Here is a 24,570-nt window from a genome sequence, read left to right as displayed (position 1 = left end):
CCTTCCTCCTTTGCTCCTGACTACCAGTTCTGGCTGGGGGCAGGCTGCAGGCGCCAGGGCTGCTCAGCCGGTGAGCGGGGTGGGGCTGGGGTGACCATGGCCCTTCCTCGGGGACTCGCAGGGGCTGGGGGCTTTGTTCAGCATAACTGGGTAACCTTGGTATCCGCCCACAGGCCCCCACCCTCTCTTCACGCTGCTGCCAGGGTTCAGGCCTCTGTCTCCTAGGCCGCCATTCAACACGCATTTATGGAGCACCTGTGTGCCTTGTGCCCTAGGGACAATGCAAAGGCCTGGTGTAGGGAATGGCTTGGCCTGTTCGGAGCCGGTAGAGACCAGTGTGGCTGGAGCTGAGTGAGCGATGGGAGAGTAGGGGAGCAGAGGACAGCGGGGTCACGGTCCAGATCTGCAGGGCCTCCAGCGCAGGATTGCGGACTTCCTTCTAGATGTGGTGAAGACCCACGAGGGCTCTGAGCAGCACATGCAGGAACCGCCTTTTAAATTCATGGCCCAAAAGAGACATTAGCTGTTTAGAGGATCCTGCTGTCTGCTCTGGGGAGAATACGCCGGGATGCGGAGAGCGAGGGTGGACATAGGGGACCAGGGAGGGGGACCTGGCTCAGAGTGGTGGGCGTGGAGGTGGTGAGAAGTGGCACTCAGGGTGTATTTGGAAAGTGGGAGCCAGTGTTGTCTGCTGAGTGTGCAATGGAGGTCGTGGGGAAAGACAGGAGTCTAGGACACTTCTGGGGTTTCTGGGTGAATCACTGGGAGACTGGTGGGGCCACTTTTTGGAAGGAGGACATGGGGGAAGGAGCAGATCTGGGGGGCAGATGCTGTGCTCAGCTCAAGGTGTACTAAGTAAGGTGTTTTAGAGGCAGGTGAACAAGGAAAGCTGCCACCTGCCACCTCCCCACCGCTTTGTCCTGGTTCGGATGCCCAGGACCTGTCCAGGACAATCGTGACAGCTGCCTAATAGCCCTGCCAGCCTCGCCCTGTCCCAGCCATTCTTCTTCCACACCCGTCGAGTTCATCTTCAGAAAGCACAACCAGATCCTGTCTGTGCTCTAGAACCATCGGTGACCCCTTGGCTGGCTTAGCCCGGCCCTGCACCCTTTACCTGAGCCCTGCAGCCTCGTCCGCCACGTAGCCAACCGAGCAGATGACCCTCCGTTCCTCAGCCACACCCTGTCCCTTCCCACCTCCTTAGCCTGGCTCAAGCCGTTCCTGGCAGTGGAGTGCCCTTTCTCACCCCACCTTAGGGATGAGTTTAAAGGCCTTGCCTCTAATGTCTGTAGCCTTTTGTTTGTTTCTTTTTCCCAGGACATATCACACAGAGCTTTGAATTACACTTATTTTTATCTTCCCCTCCTCCCTGAGGGCAGAAAGGTGCCAGATTCTTTTCTGGGCTTGACGCCAGGCTCAAAACAGGTCCTTGTTAGATCCAGTGGGTGAACTGTGGAAGATGCTGCATTTGCAGTGCTCTGGAACCACCCAGTGCCCGTTCCACTTGTTTTAGAGAATAGACCCTGATTTTCCCCGGGGGTCACCACCCCCTTGGTCCACATCGATCGGATGAGCTGACCCCACCCCCACGGGTAGACTCCCGGGCCAGTCCTGGCCGTTCAGACTTCCCAGGTTCCTGGCTGCATTGACTGGGGATGTGCACGTGATCCAGTCAACGCCAACAGAACTCCATTCTGCAGAACAGCAGAGAAGAAGTTACTGCCTTGGGGTGGCTGAATGAGTGGGATGTCAGCCTGGAGAAGCTGTGGCCACTGTGTCTCCATGAGAGCAAAGACTGCCTGCGAATACCGCCAACATGGGGCAAAGCAGAGCTGAGAGGTAGAGGCAGCCCCGGTCCCACAAGCATCACGGGTGCTCCTGGATCCAGCCGTGCCTGAAGCTGACATAGCTCTGAACGTCTTCGTTACATAAGCCAATACATTTTTCTTTCCTTCTGTCTTTCAAAACTCACTTTGGGTTGGGTTTCCATTGCTTGCAGTGACTAGAATTCCTACCAATTAATGAGTCTTCTCTGGAATATACCTCTGCCTTCCCACTGCTCTTACCTCATGGCCCACGTGAGTTTCCTTGTGAGGAACGACTTTGAATCCCTACCCATAAAGCTGTGTGTTTGTTTCTTTTCTCACTCGTGGATAGATAATACGAGTCATGATCACTGGATCTAGCTGCCTCAAGCAACTTTTGGAAAAAGGCAGGAGGCAAATAGAATAACCTAAAGAAGTGAAATGGGCTCCATCCAGCTCCTGAGGGCTAGGGCTGGGCCTGCAGCCCTACGGAGGCTCCGCATGGACCTTGACACACAGAGGCTGCTTCTCGGTCATTCTCTGCTTGAGAGTGGAAGGCAAGGTTTTTCAACCTGGACACGGAGGGCATTCTGGATCGGAATCAGGAATCCCGTCCCTCCAGACTTGGTTGGGAGGGTTTCTCAACCTCCGACCTACTGGCATGGGGTCCAGGTCATTGTCTGTTGCCGGAGCCATCCTGTGCATCGCAGGAGGGTTTAGCAGCAGCGCTCTCTTCTTTACCCACTGGAAGCAATAGACACCGCTGCCCAGGCCGTTGACAACCACAGATGGCATCAGGCATTGCCAAATGCACTCTGCGGGGCAAATCACCCTGGTTGAGATCCTTTGGTGTAGGCAAAGGGCTTTGCACAGAGGCGCCTGGTACATAGCAAGTGCCTAATAAATACCAGCAGTGATAACGTGGTGATCACGGAGCTGAGGACGATCATTTAGGAAACTCCAGTGTCTCAGTGATCGTCAGGCTGACTTAGGGAGGGAGGGAATTGATGGGAGGAACATGGTGAGCTTACAGAATTTATGAGGAATGGGGAGAATCAGGTCCAAAGCACAGAAGTGAAGTCAGTTCAGAGGGTCCGGATAGGACGAGATAGACGTGTGACAGCAGCAATGGGTTATTCCTTGTTGCAGCCATTCCTCCCACTTTCTCCTTCCTAACAGACCCCATTTTGCTCAGGCACTACCTCCCTCCCCCATCATACACCCAGGGAAAATGGTGTTCAGTGGAGATCCAAGGGGTGGGTCCCAATTGTTTTAAACCAATCACAGTGGCCCCTTTCCCTTTGCCAGTGACTGGTTGAGGTTGCACGTGGAATGCAATTCTGACCAATAATACCTGCTAGGAATTCTGGGAAAGGTTCCTCGCCTCTTCAAAACTGACAGGGGCTTAACCCGATGCGGGATTTTCTTCCTTTTTAAGGTTGGATGATATTCCACTGTATGTAAGTACCACATTTTCTTTATCCATTCATCTGTTGATGGATATTTAGGTTGTTTCCACATCTTGGCTATTTTAAATAATGCTGCAGTGAACGTGGGAGTGCAAATAACTCTTTGAGATCCTAATTTCAATTCTGTGGGATAAAGACCCAGAAGTAGGATTGCTGGATCATTATGCTAAGTGAAATAAGCCTGTCACAGAATCATAAGCTCTATGATTCTACTTGTATGAGGTGTCTAAATTAATGAAACTCAGAGAAGCAGAGCTAGAATGGTGGCTGTCAGTGGGAAATGGGGAGTTGCTATGAGACAGGTATAGTATAAAGTTTTAGTTATGTGAGATGAGTTAAGTTCTAGAGACCTGCTATGCGCCGTGGCTATAGTTAACAATATTGTATTGTTGTGAGGACAGAGTCCCAGAGAGCAGTTTCCAGGCTCTCGGCCTCATGGGGAAAGGTGCTGACTCAGGTAGTAGATGGCCATCAGCTCTGACTGGTTGGCCATCAGCTGTAACCAGTTAGCCAATTAGCCACTGATGTAACTGCCGTGACTGTTGGTTGGTTGGTTGGTTGGTTGGTTGGTTGGTTGGTTGGTTGGTTGGTAGGCAGAGAAGTGGACGGCGATTGAGGATCGTGTGGATCCTACTTCGTGTGTCTTGCCCGGACCACCAGTGAGAATATAGTGGTATGACTCCCCTATCGATGGCTCCGTGGGTGTTCCTTTTTGGCCTCACCATGTCCTGGGTTCTTATGTGGGGAGTGGGACCAGAGACCCTGCATGACATCGTGCATGACAATTGTATATTTTAAACATTTGTTAAAAGGATAGAGCTCACGTTCAATGCTCTCACTACAATAAAAAAGAGCGTTGATAAAACAACATATTGTGGACTTCGCAATGATACCAACATTTAAAACACTTTATCTATGAAAGTTCTTAAAGGGAACAAAAGAAACCGGCTCTTCTCTCTCAAGTGTTGTTGGGGAGAGGTCACGATGTCTGGAGAAATGGCAGCCACCTTGAGTCAAGGAGGAGAGCCAGATGCTGGGCGAAGCCAGAGTCCCAGGACCTGGGTGCTGGCCGATGTCATCTAACTGCTGAATCAACTAGGCTCTGATTCCCCATCACTTCTGACGGCGTACGCTCTAAGTATCCTTATATTTAAAGCCTCTGTAAGTTGGGTTTTTATTGCTCACAGCTGAGAGCACCGGCCACCATGCCAAAGCCCATGGAGGAGTTGTTGCTCCAACTTGCGCTTGACATTTCCCACCTGCCTTCTGTGTAATGCAGAGGGACTCATGCTCCCCGCCAGGGAGGGTGGACACCTGGGTCCTCATCTGGCTGCCAGACTTATTTTGTGGCCTGCGGATGTACTCAGGGCTTAGTCAGGAAGACTTTCAGAAGGTCCCCTGCCAGCTCTCCATAAAGTTCAGACTTTGCCTCTCTGTGCCTCAGTTTCCCCATCTGTGAACTGGGGGTGGGAATGGGGCCACCTGTTTCACAGGGTGTTTTGAGGATTACATTAGTTATTTCCTGTAAAGTAACAGGCACAATTCCAGGCACATGGTAAGTGCTCAACAGACATAAGCTATTACTGTTATTGCTATTGTTGTTATTACTTGGCGAAGGGGATGAAGGAACTCGGGGTGACCTGACGTGGGTGGCAGGTGTGGAATGAGACTGGCAGCCTCAGGAGGTGAGACTGGGGTGGAAATAAAGGATTCCACCAAAGCAGGTAAAGGAGCTGCAAGGACAAGAATGAAGCCCTGAGACTCTCCCGAGGTAGAAGAGGCATCAGGGTCCCTATCTTGCAAGGAATGTGTTTTTCCTCTTGAAAATGAAAGAAGAAGGGTCCAAGGAAGGAAGGAGACTGAGGGACACCCCATATTAACCAGAAACATCCCCGGCAGTGTTCACTTCCTCCTTCCGAAGATCCTGCAGTGTCACAGGCTGTGGGGCCAACTCAGGGCCCTGGAGATCTTCCCATGTCCTCCAGCGCATCCAGCGTTCAGACCAGGGCCTGGGGCTCCCAGCCTCACCCAGCCAGACCTCCCCACTGTGAACCTGAGCACCTTCCCGGCCCCCAGAACCCATACCTGCCTACTGCCTCTTCCAGGGAATTGGAGGACCTCGCTGTCACCGGATGGGTTGAGCAACTCAAGCGAACGTGCGCTTTCCAGCTCATGGTAACCACCATTCATTCACTTCCCCTCGTGCTCATCGACCAAGTGCTTCCTTGTCACTTCTCAGGGGACACTGTGACCCTTCCTGTAACCCCTCCATGATGCAGCCCGGAACCTGAGTTACCGTGAGATAGCGTCTCCATTCACGTTGGTCCTGAAAGCCCCTGGCCTGCTTCACAGATGGAAACAGAAACCATGACGATGGTGGTGATGACAGCAGCTACCGGTTCTAACAGGGTCCCCAGCGCTCTCATGTACTAACTTTGAGGTGGGTTCTGTGCTTATCCCCATAGTTTAGATGAGGAAAATGAAGAGCAGAGAGGTTGAGTAACTTCTTAATAAGGGAAGGACCCACAATTTGAACCCAAGCCATTTGGTATAGAAATTCAGTCATGTTTAGTTAAACATGTAACAAAACACCTTTGTAGAAAAAAAAAGTTAGGAAGAAAAATAATTGGAAATTCTATTTTAAAATGTATTGTCCATTCATTCATCAGATATTTCTATAGTAGATATTGTGTGTCAGCAGGTGCTTTTCACGGGGTACATGGAAGTGAACAAACAGATAAGGTCCCTGCCCCCTGGAGCCCGAGGTCCAGTGCATATAGCCAGTCAATCGAGGACGTAAAATGTGACATTGAGACTGCCCACATCGCTAAGAGCAGAACTGTATGAGACTCGCAGCTGGAAGCACTGTGGCCTTTCTAGGTTTTTTTTACTCAAATACAGTTCTTTCCAGAAAAATACCTTAACCCAGGGCCGCCACCCGCAACGTTAGGGTGTTAGGATGTGGGAAGAAAGAGCCAAGGACCATGAGGGGCCTCGTGACATCACGAGAGATACAGGGCTCTGGGGTCAGACCGCTAGCCCTGGGTCCCAACCCTGGCCCTCATCAGTATGTGACGCAGTGGAGGTCATGTCACCTCCTCTAGAAACCTCAGTTTCCTCATCCAGAAGTAGGGACAATATGTCCTTCCACGGCCATAGTGAGCATGCAGTGCATCTGTGTGGAATGAGTTAAAACGCATTTGCAGTTCACTTCCTGGTCAGCAGGAGGATTCCAGCAAGGCCAAAGGATGACGACTCATTGTGTTTGCAAACCTCATCTGGGCTCACGTGAGTGTTACCGGCAGAGGATTCCAGTCCTTTCAACAGGGGAGGTGACGAGATGAAGGCTGTGGGGACCTGGAGGGGCGGTCGTGACTCAGTTTCCACTGCGAATGCACCCCCCTCCCCCTGTGCCAGAAAGCCGCTGTCCTTCAGAGAAGCCAGCAATCCAGATCTTTCCATCAACACTCTCAATTTTTAAATGTTTCTGACTAATTAGGAAAAAGCATCGGACTGCCACCCCACACCTTCTGGGGTGGCTGTGATCAAAAAGACAGATAGTAGCAAGTGTTGGCGAGGATGTGGAACAGTTGGAACCCTGCACTGCTGGCGGGATTGAAAAGTGGTGCATCCACTTTGGAAAAGTCAGGTAGTTGCCCCCAAAGGTTAGAGACAGTTACCATGTGACCCAGCAATTCCACTCCTAGGCAGATGCCAAAGAGAACTGAAAACCTATGTGCACACAAAACCTTGCACGTGAATGTTCGTGGCAGCTTTCTTCATGACAGCCCACAAGTGGAAACACCCGAAGTGTCCATCAGCTGATGAATGGATAAACAAAATGAAGTGTATTCATACTATTTGGCAACAAAAAGAGTGAAGTACTGGCACGTGCTACAACGTGGATGAGCCTTGAAAACATTATGCAAGGGAAAGAAACCAGACACAAAAAGTCCTATCATGCAGGATTCCCTTTATATGAAATGTCCAGAAGAGGCAACTCTATAGACACAGAAAGTAGATGAGTAGTTAGTTGCCAGGGGTTGGGATGAGCGGAACTGGGAAGTGACTCCTCCCGCCCGGGCATACGGTATCTGGGGGGAGGTAAAATGGACTGTGGTGATGGTTGCACAACTCTGTAAATGTACTAAAAAAAGCCATTGAACTGTACACTTCAAGTGGGTACAGAAGAATTGTATGGTAGGTGGATTAGATCTCAATAAAGCTGTTGAAATAAGAGAAATAGAGCTCTTCGGTTGGCCAGAGTCAACCGCAGGCCAGGTTTTCCGTTTGTTCCCTGGCCGAGGAAGTCACCCTCCGTTATCCAGGCCTTCAGCTACTCGGAACAGCCTGTTCTCGCAGAGCGGGCGGGACTGCCCCAGAGGCAGAATTTCCTCCTGGGGCTCAGCGGAGATCAAGAAACGCCCTGGAGTGGGGGGTGGCTCTGGACACTTCCCTTTTTGCTCCTTTTAAAAATAAACGATTAAATGCCAGCAGAGAAAGGTTCTGTTTGTTCACTTGAGCCCCAAATGAAGAGGAAATAGAGCAGGATGACCCTGTGGTTCAGGTCAGCTCCGGAGTCCCGCAACGCAGGCCCGGTATCTTCCATTGTGTCCATCTGGGAAGATTCTGGAATTTGGTGCATGTGCATGGCAGGGTGGGGGCTGCTTTCCTGGCCCCTTCCTTCTCGCAGCCTCACCTTTGTGGGTAAAGAGAAGAAGAGGCAGAAATCTGTGAGCATAAGAAAGATGGCAGTGATCCTAGAGCAGGAGGTTTGGCCTGGAGGCCTGGTGAGAAGTTGCTCTCTGACCCTGTGGACCTGAGGGAATACAACCACTGTCAGGCCAGGACCAAGGAGTTAGGAGAGACACCAAGAGCCCTCAGGAGGAAGTGTGAGCCTTTTCTGGGGGTGAGGTCAGGGAGGGGGTTATGGAGAAAAGACCAGGTGAGGCCTTGCCAATCCTGTGTGGCCAAGAGGAGATTCGACAAGGCAAGGCTGACCTGAATCCTGGCTGGGTTTGTGACTGGCTAACATCCCTTCGCTCGTTGACCACAGCTGAGCACCTACTGTGTGCCGAGCACTGTGCTGGGTAGTGGGGGACGCATGGTCTCTGCACTCGTGGAGTTGAAGTCTAGTGGGAGAGGCAGGCAGTGGATCCATGAGCAATGCACCCAGCACAGAATGCCGTACAGGAGGCTCCTGAGGACCGAGAGGCAGGAGGAGACGCTAGAGGGAACCAGGCTGCTGTTTTAGACAGGGTGGTCGGATGGCCTCTCTGGGGAGGTGAGATTTCAACGGAGTCTTGAGTGAAGTCCTGTCTGAGGCAGAGGAACTGCAAGTGCAAAGGCCCAGAGGCTGGAAAGTGTCTGGTATGACAGAGTCACTGTGGCTGGGCAGAAGGAGGGAGATGGATGAGGTCGGGGACACCACGAGGGGCACACCAGGCAGGGCCACGCCGGCTGTTCTGAGGTCTTGAGCTTGACGCTGAGTGAGGTGGGAGCCGGGGAGGCTTCTGAGCAGAGGAGGCCCTGATCTGATCTGGGTTCTAACAGGATCCTCTGGCTCCAGGCAGAGAATGGACTGAGGGCCAAAGCAGGAAACCAGGGAGGAGGTGATGGCCAGAGTCAGAGGGGAGGTGACGGCGGCTGGCCCAGGGCAGGAGCGATGGAGGTGGGAAGAAATGGTCACTGTTTTCTCTCATTGCACAACCTTCCTGCTGCTCAGAGGAACAGGACAGGTGACACCAAGGAGCTCCTACACCCATATGACACATACACACACACTCACACTCTACATACATATAGATCTTACACATGTTATACACACATATATATCCTACATACATATGGGCCCTACACATATATTATTAGGTTGGTACAGAATAATTGTGGTTTTTGCAATTTTTTAACCTTTTAAACCACAATTACTTTTGCACCAACTTAATATATTCACCTATATATTCTATATACATGTAGACCCTACACATATATTCTATACACATATATTCTATATACATATAGAACCTACACACACACATATATTTTACATCTATGTAGTTCAACATATCCACACACACACAGAGTCTCCACACATTACACGCATTCTACACACATAGATTTCACTCCTGTAGAAGACCTACATGTATGTATTCTCCATACATACAGATTCAACACGTGTATTATAAACCAAGTTGACGGTGAAGACCGCTGCTTGGGGTCCATGGGCCTCGTGCGTGTCCTGGGAGGGGCACAGCTCTGCCGTTTGGGAGTGCAGACGCTGCCGCTCGGGAGCTGTGTGACTCAGGCGTTTTCTTCATCTGTACAATGGGCATGACAATGCCTGCTTCACTGGGCTGTCAGGAGGACTGGATGAGATCACTGTGCATGCAAAGCAGCTGGCCTGGCACGGGAACTGGCACTGTTTCACAGTCATCACCCTAATGATGAGGTCTGTTCTGGGGCCCAGCAATCCCCACGAGTACCTTCCTGGAACAAGGAGCGCGTGGGAAAGGAGGCAGGCCTGCGGCCTCAGTACGGGCAGGAGGGACCCAGAGCTACGGTGGAAAGCTGTGAGTCACTGACAGGCCTAAGACAGTTAATGGGTGTGTCCCCATGGCTACAGCAACGATGGAGAGATGGAAGCCTGATGGAAGCCTAGATAATGTCCGGAAGGCAGGTGGATTAGTCAGGCCTCTCTTGGTTCCAAGGGACAGAAACCCAATGCAAACCGGTTTAAGCACAAGATAATTTATTGGGTCACGTAAAAAAAAAAAAAGAAAGAAAATTCCAGGGGTGTCTTGCTTCAGGCATAGCTGGATCCAGGTACTTGAATGATACATCAGTTTTTTCCATGTCTCTCTGGAATATTAATTGAGTTAATTAATATATGTGAACCACTAAACAGCACCGAACACACCTAATGCTCTATGATATTAGCTATTATTTTGTTACTACTATCCCTGCTACTACTATCACTATTAGCTTATTGGTCCAGCAATCCAGAAAAGGTGAGTGCTTTTTCTTAACTGTTTCCTATAGAAGTCCCAGGATTGGTTCTCATTGGCGTAGGTTGGGTTGTGTGGCCATCTCAGAATCAAACCCCGTGGGCCATGGCAGGTTCTGTGACCATCAGGTTCTGTGATAAGGTTCTTGTGATGTCCTTGAGGCTGGAGTGGGGTCAGCTCCACTCAAACCCCGTGAACTGAGAATGGTGGGGAATGGTGGCGCGGGCAGGGCGGGGTTGGCCAGGCACAGCCATCCTCAGGGGGCCGTAATGGGGTCATTTCTCATCCTGCCTCCCCCACCCCCCCGAGGAGATACCCTAGACTCCAGTAGTCATTGGTCTTCCATCATCTGGGAGTCCTGAGGCCTAGATTTTTCACCAGCATGACCTTCTTTCCATGAAGGTGGCCTTTAGAGTTGGACAGACATGGGCTCGATACCCAATTCCTCTGCTTAAGTAGCTTCACCTCAGTTTCCCCATCTGAAATAGGACAATTATCGCACCTCTTTTATTCAACAAATGTCTCATGGAACACTATCCACCATTTATTGGATCCTGCTAGCCTCAGCACTTTCTGTGTATTAACTCATTTGACCCTCGCAACAGTAGCCCTGGGAGTTAAGTATAACCGTTCCATTTTTACAGATGAGGAAACCGAGGCATTGAGAGGTGCTGTCACTTGTCTAAGGTCACCCAGAATGGCAGAGCTGAGATTTGAACCTAGGTAGCCTAACTTTAGAGCCCCGTAACTGTGGATGATGGTATAAGGCTCAGCGGCTGTCATGTGGTAGGCACTTTATATGTGGAAGCTGTCCCTGAAAAGGTATGTCCCCACTCCCTGCCTCAGTTTTTCTCATCTATAAAATGGCCTCGCAGCTGTGGAACCAAGAGAGATAAAAGGGGACAAAGTGACACAGGAGCCTTCGTTTATTTAACAAATATTTATTGAGCACCTACTGTGTGCTAGGCACTGAGCTAGGTGCTGTGAACACAGCAGTGTCTATGACAAACTTCCTGTCTTCTGGGAGCTGACATTCCGGTGCTAGGACGGGCAACAGATGAGTCAACATAGAGATAAATAAGATGATTTCGGAGGGTGAGTGCTATGGAGAAAATAGAACAGGGTGACAAGACAATGGCAAAGTGGTTGAGAGGCCTCTGGAAGAAGAGGCATCTGAGTTGTGTCCTGGAGGAGGAGAAGGGGCCTCCCCTGGAAGCTCTGGTCTCAGGAAGCACTTTCCAGGCAGGGAGAGCCACAAGTGCAAAGGCCCTGAGGTGGGAACTGGAGAGACAAAATTGGGCCAAACCCTGCTCTTGCCACTAGTTGCAAAACCAAGGCACAGAGAGAGGAGGGGACAGACCCGGGGCCACACAGCTGGCCGAGGCTGGAGCTAGGGATTTGTGGAGAAGGCAGTCAGGAGCCGGGACCTCTGCATGCTTTGCATCCCCGCACCCCACCCAGAATCTTCCAGGCTGCTAGAGGGGCAGCCTCCTCTTCCTGAGCTATCCCAGCCACTGCAGGGACCCCGGCTGCCCTGTTCCCTTGTTTAATTACAAACAATGTATTTCGCCCTCACTTAATTATGCAACAGACGCCCTTGGATCTGCCACCATCTGGTCTGGTCTCACTTCCTGGCTTGGGATGATGCGGCCCAGTGACTGTCTCCAGGGGCTGAGAGGGGCACCTTGGCTGGGAGGGTGCCAAGTTTGGCATGGCCTTGGTCCTGTGACTGCATCCATCCTCATCTGCAGTGGGTAGGACAGTGAAGTGAGGGTCGAGGAGAGGATGATGGCATGTGCCTGGCACGGAGTAGCCCTCAGCTCCGAAAGGGGCTGGGATGACGTCCCCCAGAAGGCAGGCGTGTCATCCTGTGTCTCAACAGTGTAGCACACAGGGTCCAATCCCACCTCGCCGCAACCTGTGCAGAGTCCTAGAGAGTTCCCGTTTGGCAGATGGGGACACTGAGCCTCTGAGAGGCTTGGGGACTTGCCCAAGGTCCCACAGCATGCGAATGAGGGAGGTGGTTCAGTGCTCGGCTCCAGCAGCTCCAGGCTTGCCCCTTTGCACGCCAGCACCTCGCAAACCACAGTTTTTGACAAGCTGTCGGTTGTGACAGGAATATCCCTATGGTTTACCCGTTGGGAGCTTTGCGCTGGGTTCTCCGTGTGGGCATGCGGCAGCTGTAACGTCCCAAGGGATTTGAAGTCCTTCCAGCTGAGCAAGGCAGCTCAAGTGAATTATTTTCTGCATCCGAATAATCATCATAATAGATGTTAAGTGACAATTATTGAACACTATAGCTATGTACCAGGGACTTTTCACACATCTTATTTTAAAACTCACACACCTTTCTGAGGGAGCCTCTGGGATGCCTACTCGGCAGATGAGGAGCCGAAGGCCACCCAGAGGGGTGGTGGGAGAGGCACGATTCGAACCTGAGCCCGCCAGACGGCAGAAAGCCAGGCTTCGGAGAACCGGCTTTGGAATGTGGAACTTCTCCAGTGTCACCCTCTTCTGACCTTTATTTAAGAAGCTAGTGCAAGTGGCTGGATTTCTCTTTTAGAAGCAGGGTATCCTGGGGAGGGAGCATTGGGAAAACCCCAATAGCAAGTGTCCTGGGCCAGCTCCTAGCAGGTGCTCGGATGCCATGGAGAGGGTGGGAGGTGAGGACGGCAGGGCCCTCAGCCCTCAGGAGCCATAACATGACAAGAAACGTCCTTGGGGACCTGTGTCCAGGCCCCTTAGCAAGCCAGAGGCTTCTGGGCAGCTCTCCGTTACTCCGCCTCTCACCCCTCCAAATGGCACCATACCTCCTGAATCACAGGCTCGTCTCCCTGCTTCCGCCCCGCCAGCCCCATCATGCTCACCTGGGCCACTGCATAGCCTCCCTCTTGGTCTGCCTGCTTCTGCCCTCGCCCCTGTGACCCATTCAGAGGGGTCCTGTTAGAACCTAAGGCAGATCATGTCCCTCCCCTGGTGAAAAACCCTCCAAATGGTCCCCTTTACTCTTAGCATGAACTCCAAGTCCTGTCATAGCCCCGAGGCCTCACGTGGCGTCTCCCGGTAATCTCCACACTTCAGTCGCTCTGGCCTCCCCTTTGTTCCAGAACCCACTCAGCTACTTTCCACTTCTGGGCTTTGGCACTTGCTATGCCCTTTGCCCAGCTTTCTTACCCCCCAGGTCACATACCACCTCATTCTTGGCTCAAATGTCAACACCTCAGGAAGGCCCTCCTGACCCCCTGGAGCTAAGGTACAACCTGTTTTTCCCACATTCCTCCCTGGCTTCCCGAGAGTCCAGTCCACACTGTGACGGACCAGAGGTGACTTTCTGAACCCTGAGCCAAGCCAGGTCCTCCCCTGCCTCAATCCTCTCTTTGGCCCGACACCCCTCCCCCCAGCCCCTGCTGCAAAGCCCTGGATGAGGCGGCTGCTGCCTGAACCTCTTCCCAGCCTCTCTCTTACTGAGCTGTCCTAGGCCAGGCTCACTCAGCCTGGGGCTGGAATAGTCTGTCGTGGGGGCCGTGGGGGCGTCCTGTGCACTGCAGGGCGTTCAGCCGCACGCTCGGCCTCCACCACTACGCTCCTTCCCGGGTATGACAACCCAAAATGCCTTCAGACGTTGCCGAATTTCCCTGGGTGTGAGCCAGCGGGCTTAGCTTTGTCTGTGCTGTTCCCTGTTTCAGGGACATCCCCTGCCAGCCCTCTACCGTCATCCTGTTCATTCCGGTCTGTACTTCAGGTTCCTTTAGACGCCACCACCTTCCAAGCCTCAGGCAGGGTCAGGAGTTTTCCAGATGCTCCCACCATCTGCCATCAGAGACCTGATGATACTGTCTTGTAATTGGTAGGTGGCTTGTCTCTCACACACACACACACACACACGGCCCCAGGACATCATCTCCACAAGGACAGGTACAGTGTCTGCTCTGTTCCTGGAATAGGGGCTCAGTCCACATTTCACACTGCCTCACCCCTTCTCTGCTTCTCTGTCCCCATTCATTCTGACAGTCGGTTAGTCATTCAACAAACACGTCTCATAATGTGCAGGTGCCAGAGATACTGAAAAGAATCAGGCATGATTCTGGGCAGAGCCTGGGGCATGAAGAGACTGCAGGATTGTTTCATCTGGCTGGAATCAGAGGTGGGAGCGGGCAGGTGTTGGGGGACAACAGTGGCCATGAGACAGGAGTGCTGGGCAGGGCCTGGGCCACAGGGAGGAGTTTGTATTTTCCCTGAGTGAGTTGAGAGCCATGGGAACTTGTAGGCAGAGGAAGGACAGGCTATGACTTGGGTTCTGTCAGAATCTCTCTGGCTGCGCGTGGAGAAGAGACGGTTGGCGGGCGATGGTGGAGTAGAGAGGGAGAGTAGAGAGAAGGCAACTGCCATGGTTTATGTGGAAGAGGATGGTGGCCTGGCCTGGGGGATGGCCGCGGAGAAGAGGAGACGTGGTCCGATTTGAGAGAGATTTAGGGCATACAGTTATGACGGTTATGATGGTTTGGACATGGGGGTGTGAGGGGGACACCAAGGAGCCTAGGTTGGGACCCATCTGGAACTTGGCCCCTCACCGCCCCCCTTGCCCCCAGAGCCCTCTACTGGGGCAGACACAGGGACCCAGCTCTGTCCCCCAGGGCCTCTGCTTCCCCTCCAGGCTCTCTCAGGTGTGGCTATGGCTCTCCCACAAACCCCTGTGTGACCCCGGGCCAATTTCTTGGCCTCTTCTGGGCCCATTTCTGCAGCATCTATGCATCCTCCTCTCCAGGAAGAGCATGAGGGTGTGGGCAACCACCAGCCCAGGCAGAGAACCTGGCAGAACCTGTCCTGCCAGCCTCACGCCCCACCCGACTACTCGGCAGGCAGCGGGGGCACATGGGGCAAGGCCCGGGCAAGAGGACCTGGCTCAGCTCCTGTGCATCCTTACTGACGAGCAGCCCTCTGCCCACCCAGGGGCCTTGGGTCCAAGCCTCCAGGCCCAGGGGCTGAGCCCCAGGCCCAGCCTCACACTCTGAGCCCCACACTCTGCAGACGCTACCCAGGCCTTGGGGACGAGCAACCCCACTACCGTGTTTCCCCGAAAATGAGACCTAGCCGGACCATCAGCTCTAATGCGTCTTCTGGAGCAAAAATTAATATAAGAACCAGGGAGGTGACGAGAAGAGAAACCAGGGCGGAGAGAAGAGAGAAGAGAAGAAGAAAGAGAAGAAGAGAAGGAGAGAGAGAATAGAAAGAAGAGAGAAGAAGGAAGAGAGAAGAAGAAGAGAAGAACTATAATAATAATAATATTAAATAATATAATATAATATAATATAATATAATAAATAATATAAATAATATAATATAATAAATATAAATATAATATAATATACAGTAGCAGCGTAGCCTGATGGTGAAGGGCATTGGTGCTGGAGTCAGGGCCTGAGGCATGCCCCAGCTCTGCCCCTTCCTCTGTGTAACCTTGGGCAAGAGGACTGGCAGGAGGTCACATCCCACACAAGTAAGGCTTTTACATGCAGTGGATATGAGTCCCAGTTCACAAATGGAGCTATATTGTCTTTTGGTTTTTGTGTTATTTCAAACTGAACTTAATTTTCATGTTGTGCCATCATTCTGCCAGGCTGGTGGAAACTTCATCTGGTGGTTGATTTCCATTTCTCCCCAGACCCGTTCCCCACTTCTGGGCTCCCCGCCTTTTGTGAGGCTGAGGTATTGGGGACAGGAGTGAGAGTAGGGACATGCATCCCACCTACAGTGCCCCAAATGGTGCTGTGGCTGTCCCCTCCCCATCACCTGTGCCCTGGGGTCCTTTGGCTGTTTCCTGGCCACTCCTAGGGGCCAGTTGGAGGCGGCCTTTCCAGGACCCCAGCTGCGCCTTTCCTACCTGTAGTTCCAGCCTCTTTAGTCGCAGGCCCGGGAGCATACATGTCACTCCTCTCCCTGCCCCCACCCTGGAACCCTGTCTCTGCTTCTGGGTGGGAGAGCCTTGTTCTCCGCAGGACACTTTTTCACAAATATGAGTTCTTCCTGCTCTCCTTGGCTTTTGAAACTCCAAAGCCAGGAAGCTTCCTAGGATGGCTGGACTTGGTATCCCATCCCTTCCTCACCCCTTCCTGGAGGCACCTAACACAGACTGGCCCAGGGCTGCCTTATATGGGGGAGGGACCAAGGGGAGAAAGGAAGAAAAGCAGGGGTCCCGTGGTGGGGGGTGAGGGGAGTGGGGAAGAGGGGTGGGTGGCAGGCACGGTGAAGAGGGAGGAAGTACCAGTTAATGCAGCATTCGCAAACATTTTTGGTCTCAGCACTCCTTTACATTGAAAAAAATGTATTGAAGACCCCAAAGAGCTTTTGTTGGAGTGGATTATATCAATCAATATTCATATTAGAAATTAAAACAAAGAAATTTATAAAATATTTTTTTATGCACTTCAAAATAATAAATGCAGTAGATGTCAATAGAATTGGCATATTTTTGTAATAAATAACTATATATGTCAAAACAAAAGAATGTACTGAGAAAAGTAGCATGAGTGGCACTGTTTACACTTATGCAAGTCTCTCAGTGGCTGGCCTAACAGACGACATGGATCCTCCCGGGCTTTTGCATTCGGTCCCTTGTGATATTTTGTTTTGGTTGAAGTATCTGAAGAGAACTCAGCTTTACGAAGGCACATAGTTGGAAAGGGGGAAATATTGTGGTATTGTGGTTGTTTTTTAATGTGACTCCCAAACTGGCCCATGGTAATTTCTTAAACTTGAGTTGCAATGCGGAGTCTAAATACCTATCGATGAACTTTTCAAACTCTTTACACTCATGTAGAATGAGAGTGAAAAAGGCAAGTAATCTTGTGAATCCCCCTGAAAGGGTCTTGGGGACCTGCCCAGGGATCCTAGGACCACACTTTGAGAAATACTGAGTTCTCAAAGAAGAAAAATATCCCATCAGGCAGAAAGCTGCTGGTTGACTCGCAGGAGAGACACGCCAGGGTAGGATGAGGAACGTGAGTTCAAGTCCCATTTCACTGCTTCCTGGCTGTGTCCTTGTACAGGTCACTTTCCCTCTGTATGCCTCAGTTTCCTCATTTGTACAATGGCGATAACAGGACATACCTGGCAGCATAATAATGATGTACACTTGCTCCCAGAACCCATGAAAACACAGGGAAAAGGCAAAGGACTTGTTCATATCAGTGTTTCTTCCTCACACACTTCTTCCTGCCACAGGACCTTTGTACAAGCTGTTCCGGTTGCCTAAAACCCCTTCCTTCCTGCTTTTGCCAAAGGAACTCCTTCTTACTCTTCAGTTCTCAGCTCAAGTGCTACCTCCTCCAGGAAGCCTTCCCTGACTTCCCGCAGATGTCAAACACCTCTATCAGAGGACCCCAGAGCATGGTTGAAGTTTATATTTTTTTAGAGTCATTAGGTGATATCTGTCTCCCACCAAGCTGTGAGCCCAGGTTGATCTTTGTCGTCTGCCATAGTAGTGCTTGGGTGGAATGAATGTTATTGCAAGAATATGAGTCATAAAGCATCTTCTTTGCTGGTACCTTAGTCTTTCCCTCATTGGGATGCAAAAGTTGGGCTTCGACAAGTGCCCTCTCTCAACCCCCCACCTTCTCTGCTAACAGCTGGATTGTAGCAAGAGACAGGGGAGGCAAGGGTTTATCTCTGGGGACTCAGCCCCTGCTTGGGTCCCTGTTATGCAGGGTCACTTGAATTCCTCTGGGGTCATGCCCATCCCCCAACAGCTCTTCTCTTTCCTCAGAGCTTCCCTGTCCCAAGCCCACAGAGATCTCTCCAGCGTCTGGGTTGCTCCCTCTGTCCAAACATCCTGCTCCCTCTTTGCATTCTCCCTTCAAGACTGGCTCAGTCGGGGTTTCCCCTCCCCATGTCCATGCTTGGACCCTGTCCCTGTGTCCCTGTCGTCAAAACACAAGTCCATTGCCTATTTGTTGTCCTCTTCCATCCCCCACCCCTAACCAGGCAGCACATTAGAAGGGATTGTTCATCTTTTCCCCTTCAGGATCAGGCAATGAGCCTGGTATACAGGAAGTGTCCAATACATATTTGCTGAAATGACATGGAAGCAGAGGTTTGGGAGGGATTTCTGTCACCAAAGAAAGTTGTGTCTGTTAGTTTGGGGCTGCAAGTCATAGAAACACAGTTCAAACGGACTTAACTGTAGAGTTCCTGGTTCCCATAAACAAGAAGCCTAGGAGAATGTGAGCTTCAGGCTTGGTTTGATCAGAGCGCCAATGCTTTTCCTCTGTGTTTCACCCAGCTCTGTGATTCTGTGTGCTGTTTTTTCCCCTCTGGCTGGCTTTCTTCATGGGGCTAAAATGGGTACAGCAGTTACAGGCCTCACTTTCTTCAGACACAGAAGGTCTCTCTGAGTGGCTTCTAAGGAGTACCTGAAATGTATATTTTCTGGAAACTCACAACCCTGAGTCCCCTCTAGACTCAATGGACCAAACTTATTATATGTCCATCCTTGAACCAGTAGCCATGGCCAGAGGATGAGATTTAGACAATTAGCTTAGGTTTGAATCCAGGAAGACAGTCCGCTCTCCTCAAAAGGATGGTACAGCCTGAGGAAGGTGTGGCTACTCCCCAAATTGGAGCAGTTACCCCAGAAGAGAGAGGGGGCAAGAGAGTCAAAGCATACACTCCCGGGGTTTAATTATATTAAAATCTGGAGGGGAAAATAAGAAGTTTTCTTTGAGCAAAGACCAATCCAGGAATATCTTTGCCGATGTCTAGGTATTTCACCAGAGCCTTGTAGTAAAGGTGAGGAGGTAACAGATTTCTCTGCTCTCTGATTGAATTCCATTGACTGCTTTGCCAATTCGCAAAGCAACAAATGACTTTACCAAGTATTTTTTAATGTGTTTGTTTTTCGATTATGATAACAATACATGCTTGTTGTTAAAATATTTAAATAATGCAGAAAAGTATTTAAAACAGTGGTTCTCAACGGAGGGTGGTTTTTGTCCCCCAGGAGACCTGTGGCCAAGTCTGGAGACGTTTTGGGTTTGCATGACGGAGGGGGTAGATGTGCTACTGTCATCTGGTGGGTAGAGGTCAGGGATGCTGCGGAACATCCTCCAATGCCCAGAACGTTCCCTCAAAACTAAAAATTACCTCATCTCAAATGTCACTAGTGCTCAGGTGGAGAAACTCTGACTCGAAGGAAAGTAAAAACTACTGAAAATCCCACCACCCAGACATAAACACTGTTGACATTTTGGTAACCCTCCTTTGGAACACTCTTTAATATACATGCGTGGGCACACACCACTTAGTACAAACTAGATCATGCATGTGAAGCTGTTGTTCTTACAGTATGTCGGTGACATCTTCTCTCTATTGTCATTTTTAATTAGTGTTTTAAATTAAATACAAATTTTTATATTTAATTTTTAATACGGTATTTCATTTATGTAAGTTTACCATTGTTTACTTAACGAATCCTTTTGGGTTTTTTCCCTCAGTTTTTCGCTATTATTTTTCAATGCTGTAATGAGCACCATGGCCCATAGAGAATTCTTGTCCTATTGCTATATTCTTAGGATAAATGCCCCAAAGTTACATTTCTGAGTTGCTTTACAATTGCTGCCTGTTGAGCGTCATGGCGCACACTGCCATTCTATGCCAATCTGATAGGTGCAAAACGACAAAATCGTTGTAGGTTTTATTTGCATTTCCTGGATTACTGGCAGGGTGGATCTGCCTCCCAGTGGTTCCCTACCTTTTGTACTTCTTCATTTGTGAGTAGTCAATTTATAATACGGTGTTTGCTTTTTCCTATTGTTTTGCAAGAACTCTTTGTATATTAAGGATATTAACCTTTTCTAAGAGTTCCATAATTGATTTCAGAAACCTCTTTTCTTCCTTTTCTCTCTCTTTTTTTTCAGTTCCCTTGTGCTTTCGAAGGATGTGCCTAATGTTTTGGCAAGCGTTTCATGAATTACATTAGGAAATAACTTTTGTAACAAACCTATTTAACAACCATTCTTTGTTCCCGCCTCCTGATAATGCTCAGAGCCACAGCGGCAGCCTTTGCCCAACTCCCTGTCATTAACCCTTGATCTTTTCCTGCTGAACAGCAGATTGCTTTCCGGAGTTGGGAACGCAGTTTCATTTTCACCTTCCCACTGATGGAACTGCTGCTGACCCGGTGCCAGACGGCTGTTTACATAAGAAACAATTTGATTATATTGTACAACCAATGGCAGCCTTTCTCAGAAAGAAGAAGCCAGAAGCATATAATCAAAGCCATTAACTGTGTACAAAGAAATGCAGCCCACTCTAAATCTCCCACCAACCATAATAAGAGTTTTTCAGGGAAAAATAAGGACTATGGTTTCCTACTAAAAACGTGTTAAGGGAAAGACGTAAAAGGAGAGGGTGGCTTTAGCTCAGTTGTACGCTCTAGTCAGACCAGCCTTGATCAGATCCCAGCTCTTTAACTTACGATCTTTGCGACGTTGGGGAAAGTCACCTACCTGACCTAAGCCTCTGTTTCTTCATTTGTAAAATGGCTATAATAATATCAATGTCAGAGGGTTATTGAGAGGATTAAAAGAGACAATGTACATGAAGCTCTTTCTTAGAATGTGTTCACCCACAAGGAATAGAACAGTTGACAAAAGGTAGTAAAAAAAAAAGGGGGGGATAGGGGATGCATATTTCATTGTCTTTTTTCTTTATGTCAAGAGACAAGATATTCAGAGGTGCTAAACAAACCTTTGGAGATAAATTAGCAGCATGACGAATTCAGCCATTGTGTCAATCACCTTCAGACAAGTAAACAGAAAAAAAAAGGGGAGGGGGAACTCATAATTTCATCTAATAAGGTTGTTTAATTCAAAGGCATGAAGATGTAAACAAAAGCTCACATTCTTTCCATTTTCCTCTTCTGCTGTTCTCAGCAGTGTATGGATGCCTCTCCTCATGGTTTCAAGGTGGCTGCTGCAGCTCCAGGCATCACAATACAGATATGATACAATCAAGTCAAGAAACCCAGGTCACAGCCTAGGGTGGAGAGAAAATGCTCCTCTTACCCCCACCCTAAGGGCTGTAACCTGGGACGGAGGGGTATCTCCTCCCATGTGTCTCCTTTTATGAGCGAGAACATTATCCCCAGAAGCCCTCTTGCAGACTTCCTATTAGTCAAGATTGCATCACATGCCAAATTTCAAACCAAATGCTGGCAAGAAAAATGAGAATTACCACAATTGGCTTAGACCCAAGCCAATTGGGTGTCACTCTGAGGCTGGAGAGGGGAGTGGCCTCTGTCCCTGAGCACCTGGGTAGATGCACAGCCAACAAAACTGGACTCCGATAGCAAAGATGTGAGTGGGCAACCAGCGTGTCTACCGTAAGCAGAGTTCCTGGCACACATTAGGTCCCCTAAAGGCCAGCATTTGGTGAGCTCTGGCCCGGGAGTCCATGAATAGAAGGACTATAATTGGCCAAGGGACCCTTGTGCATGACAAACCCCTAGATCCAACCACCCGCTCACCATGTCCATTGGGGTGGCTCATAGGAACTCAAATCCAATGCACCGTGTTTGAACTCAGGGTCTTCTTTTCAAATTACCTCCCATCCCCAGCCCCTTCTGTTATTGCTCATCTTGTTCAAGCCGGAAGCCGGTCTTTGACATTCCCAGCGTTCCCTCCCTATCTAGGCCGGCGTTTCTCCATCTCGACCATCAACTTCCACCCGAACCTCCTTGTTCTCCCTGCTGTTGTCTGGGCTCCTCCGCCTGTGCTGTTCCCTCTGCCCGGAACTCTTCCCGCTGCTGTTCCCCCCTCACCCTTCTCAGGGAAACTCCCCCAAGTGAACCCCCACTTTACATCCCCTCACAGCCCTGCCGCCTCCCAGCGTCGCCCTTTTATCACACGTCACGTTCATTTGTGTGATTGGTTGACTCATGTCTCACCCCGCCGGGCTGCAAATTCTGTGTAAGGGTAGGAACCAAGTCTGCTTTGTTCACTGATAATCCTTAGTGCCTGGCACATACCAGAACCTCGACTTTTTCCAAATAAATGGAAAAAAAAAAATCCCCCCCTTGCCCTGTAGCCAGAGAGATCTGAGAAGCAACTCCAATCACACCACTCTCCTGCTCAAACCTCCCAGGGCTCCCCTTTACCCTCAGGGTAAAATCCAAAGGGTTCAACATGGCTTTTCCAGGCCCTTGGAGGTGGATCCTGCCACCACCCAGCCGCATTTCTTCTGTCCCCATCACTCCCTACACTCCAACCACCCTCAGCTTCTTTAGGTCCTGCGAAAGCCCCATGCCTCTCTTGCCTCTAGATTTCCACAGGATTCTGGTGCACTATGCCCCTGCCCAGGAACTTGGTCTGGGAAAAATCCTCCTTCTCGTCGTCAAACCCCCATTTAAAAGTTGCCTCCTCTGGGGATCCCTCCACACCTATCCCCACCAGGCCAAGTTAAACACCTCTGAGGCTCTCCAAACATGTGTTTACTCCTCTGTATAAGTCAGGCTGCCATCTGAGCTGCTATAACAGAGACCCACAGTGGCGCAATGCGCAGAATTTTATTTCCAGCATGGGGATGGAAAGTTCAAGGTTGACTGGTTGTTTTAGTTCTGTAGGATCCTGCTAGAAACCCAGGTTCCTTCTATCTAGTTGCTCTGCCATCCTCATTGCACAGCATCTAGTGAAGTCCAACATGGCTGCTCCCGTGCCTGCGTCACATCAACATTCTGGTCAGCAGGAAGACAGGAAGGGTCACTTCTTTTAAAGGCATGACCCAGACATGGTTTCACATCATTTCTACTGACTTATCCAATTGGCTAGAACTTAGTCATATGACCACACCTAATTGCAAAGGAAGCCGGGAAATAGCATCACTATCTGGGCAGCTAATATTCCCGAATTCTCACATGATGAGGAAAAAGGTGATGGAGGTTGGTGGACGCTAGTGGTCCCCACCAGCTCACCCTCAGCACTGAGCACAGGGTTACCTGGTTACTCAGGTATCCACTCAGCCAGACTGAGCTCCCTGAGAACAGGGACCATGGATGGTGGGCATGGTTGCACCCCCAGCAACTAGCAGTGTGCCTGGCACATGGCAAGTGAGAGTGCCTGGCAGAGGCCGGAAGTGCAAACTGGAGAAACTGAGGCAGGACCCAGTTCAGTTCCACACACGTTTTCTGGGTACCTATTACAGGTCAAATCCTGGGGTTCACAGCCTGGTCCAGGTGGTGGGGGCAGCACAGCTGGCCTGGCCCAGCGGGACCCCAACAGATACTGAGTCTGGGGCTGCAAGATCTTGCCTGCTAGGGGAGCTGAGGAGTCCGGGGCACTGGTTCAGAAACAGGGCAGAGTCCACAGCCAGCAGGAGGAAGCCCCAGGAGTGCCCACAGGTGGGGCAAGTCCCGAATCCTGACCCCACCTGCCTTGGGCCCACCGTACTTCCTGCCCCACCCCAACTTTATCTGGCCTTGGGCTCAGTGCTGGGCCTCCTGGATCCTTAGCTGCTCTCCTGAGAGGAGTGGGGGCGGGGCTCTCCTCCTGTGAGCAGCCCAGGAGCCTTGCCGTGGGAAAGGCCTGCGAGGAGCTCTGCAGACTCCACTCCCAGATCCAAGGGTGTCTTAGGAAGGGAGGGAAATGCCCCCCTCTCCCTCTACCCTCGGGCTGTTACTGGGGATCGAGGAGAAGCAGGTTTAGCTGAAAGAACCCCAGGTTCAAGTCCCAGCCAAATGCTTTCCATCCGTGTGTCTTCACCACGGTATCCCTATGTGTGAAATGGGTTTCTGTGTCAGGTTGGCTTCTCAGGTTGGTGTAAGACTCAGATGAAGGGGCCTTGAGGCCTTGGGTCCTATAGAGAAAAGTTGGTTATTAGTGTCATTAATAGGCTATTGCCAGGCCGAGGCCCAAAGAGCGGACAAACCACAGTCCGAGTACCATCTCGAGGCTTAGGTGCAGAGCGAGACCTCAGAGTTTGGTGAGTGGCTTCCCACTGAACATTAGAAAAGAATACAACTCCTGTCTAGGTGGCCAAGGCCCTGCATGGTCTGCTCCCCGTCTTTACCTCCTTGACCTTGACTCTCACCTCTATTCCCCCCCCCCCCATTGCTGTGTCCCAGCCATCCTCACTCCTTGCTGTCCCTCAAAGTTCCCCTGCCTTCGTGCTCGCTGTTCCCTCTGCCTGGATCCCCCTTTCCTGCTGCTCTAGCTTCTCCTACTCTCCACCTAGAGGTCACCGCCCTCCCAGGGGGCTACCGTACCGCACTAGCTGTTTGACTTCCCAGCACGAATCAGCATC

At 50.5% G+C, this 24,570-nt stretch overlaps 1 protein-coding gene across 1 annotated transcript in view; it reads left to right on the top strand.

Moving 5' to 3' along the window:
• The window catches only part of LOC117015781 (uncharacterized), a 153,680-nt gene extending 152,342 nt beyond the window's left edge, over positions 1–1,338 (top strand). The window contains exon 7 of the mRNA XM_033094550.1: positions 876–1,338. The gene's annotated coding sequence lies outside the window, so the exon portion shown is untranslated. The remainder of the gene's footprint in view (positions 1–875) is intronic.
• Positions 1,339–24,570: the final 23,232 nt, after the last annotated feature.

Source organism: Rhinolophus ferrumequinum, chromosome 23 (assembly GCF_004115265.2).
Source record: "Rhinolophus ferrumequinum isolate MPI-CBG mRhiFer1 chromosome 23, mRhiFer1_v1.p, whole genome shotgun sequence".
NCBI lineage: Eukaryota > Metazoa > Chordata > Mammalia > Chiroptera > Rhinolophidae > Rhinolophus > Rhinolophus ferrumequinum.
This window is presented reverse-complemented; position numbering and strand designations above follow the sequence as displayed.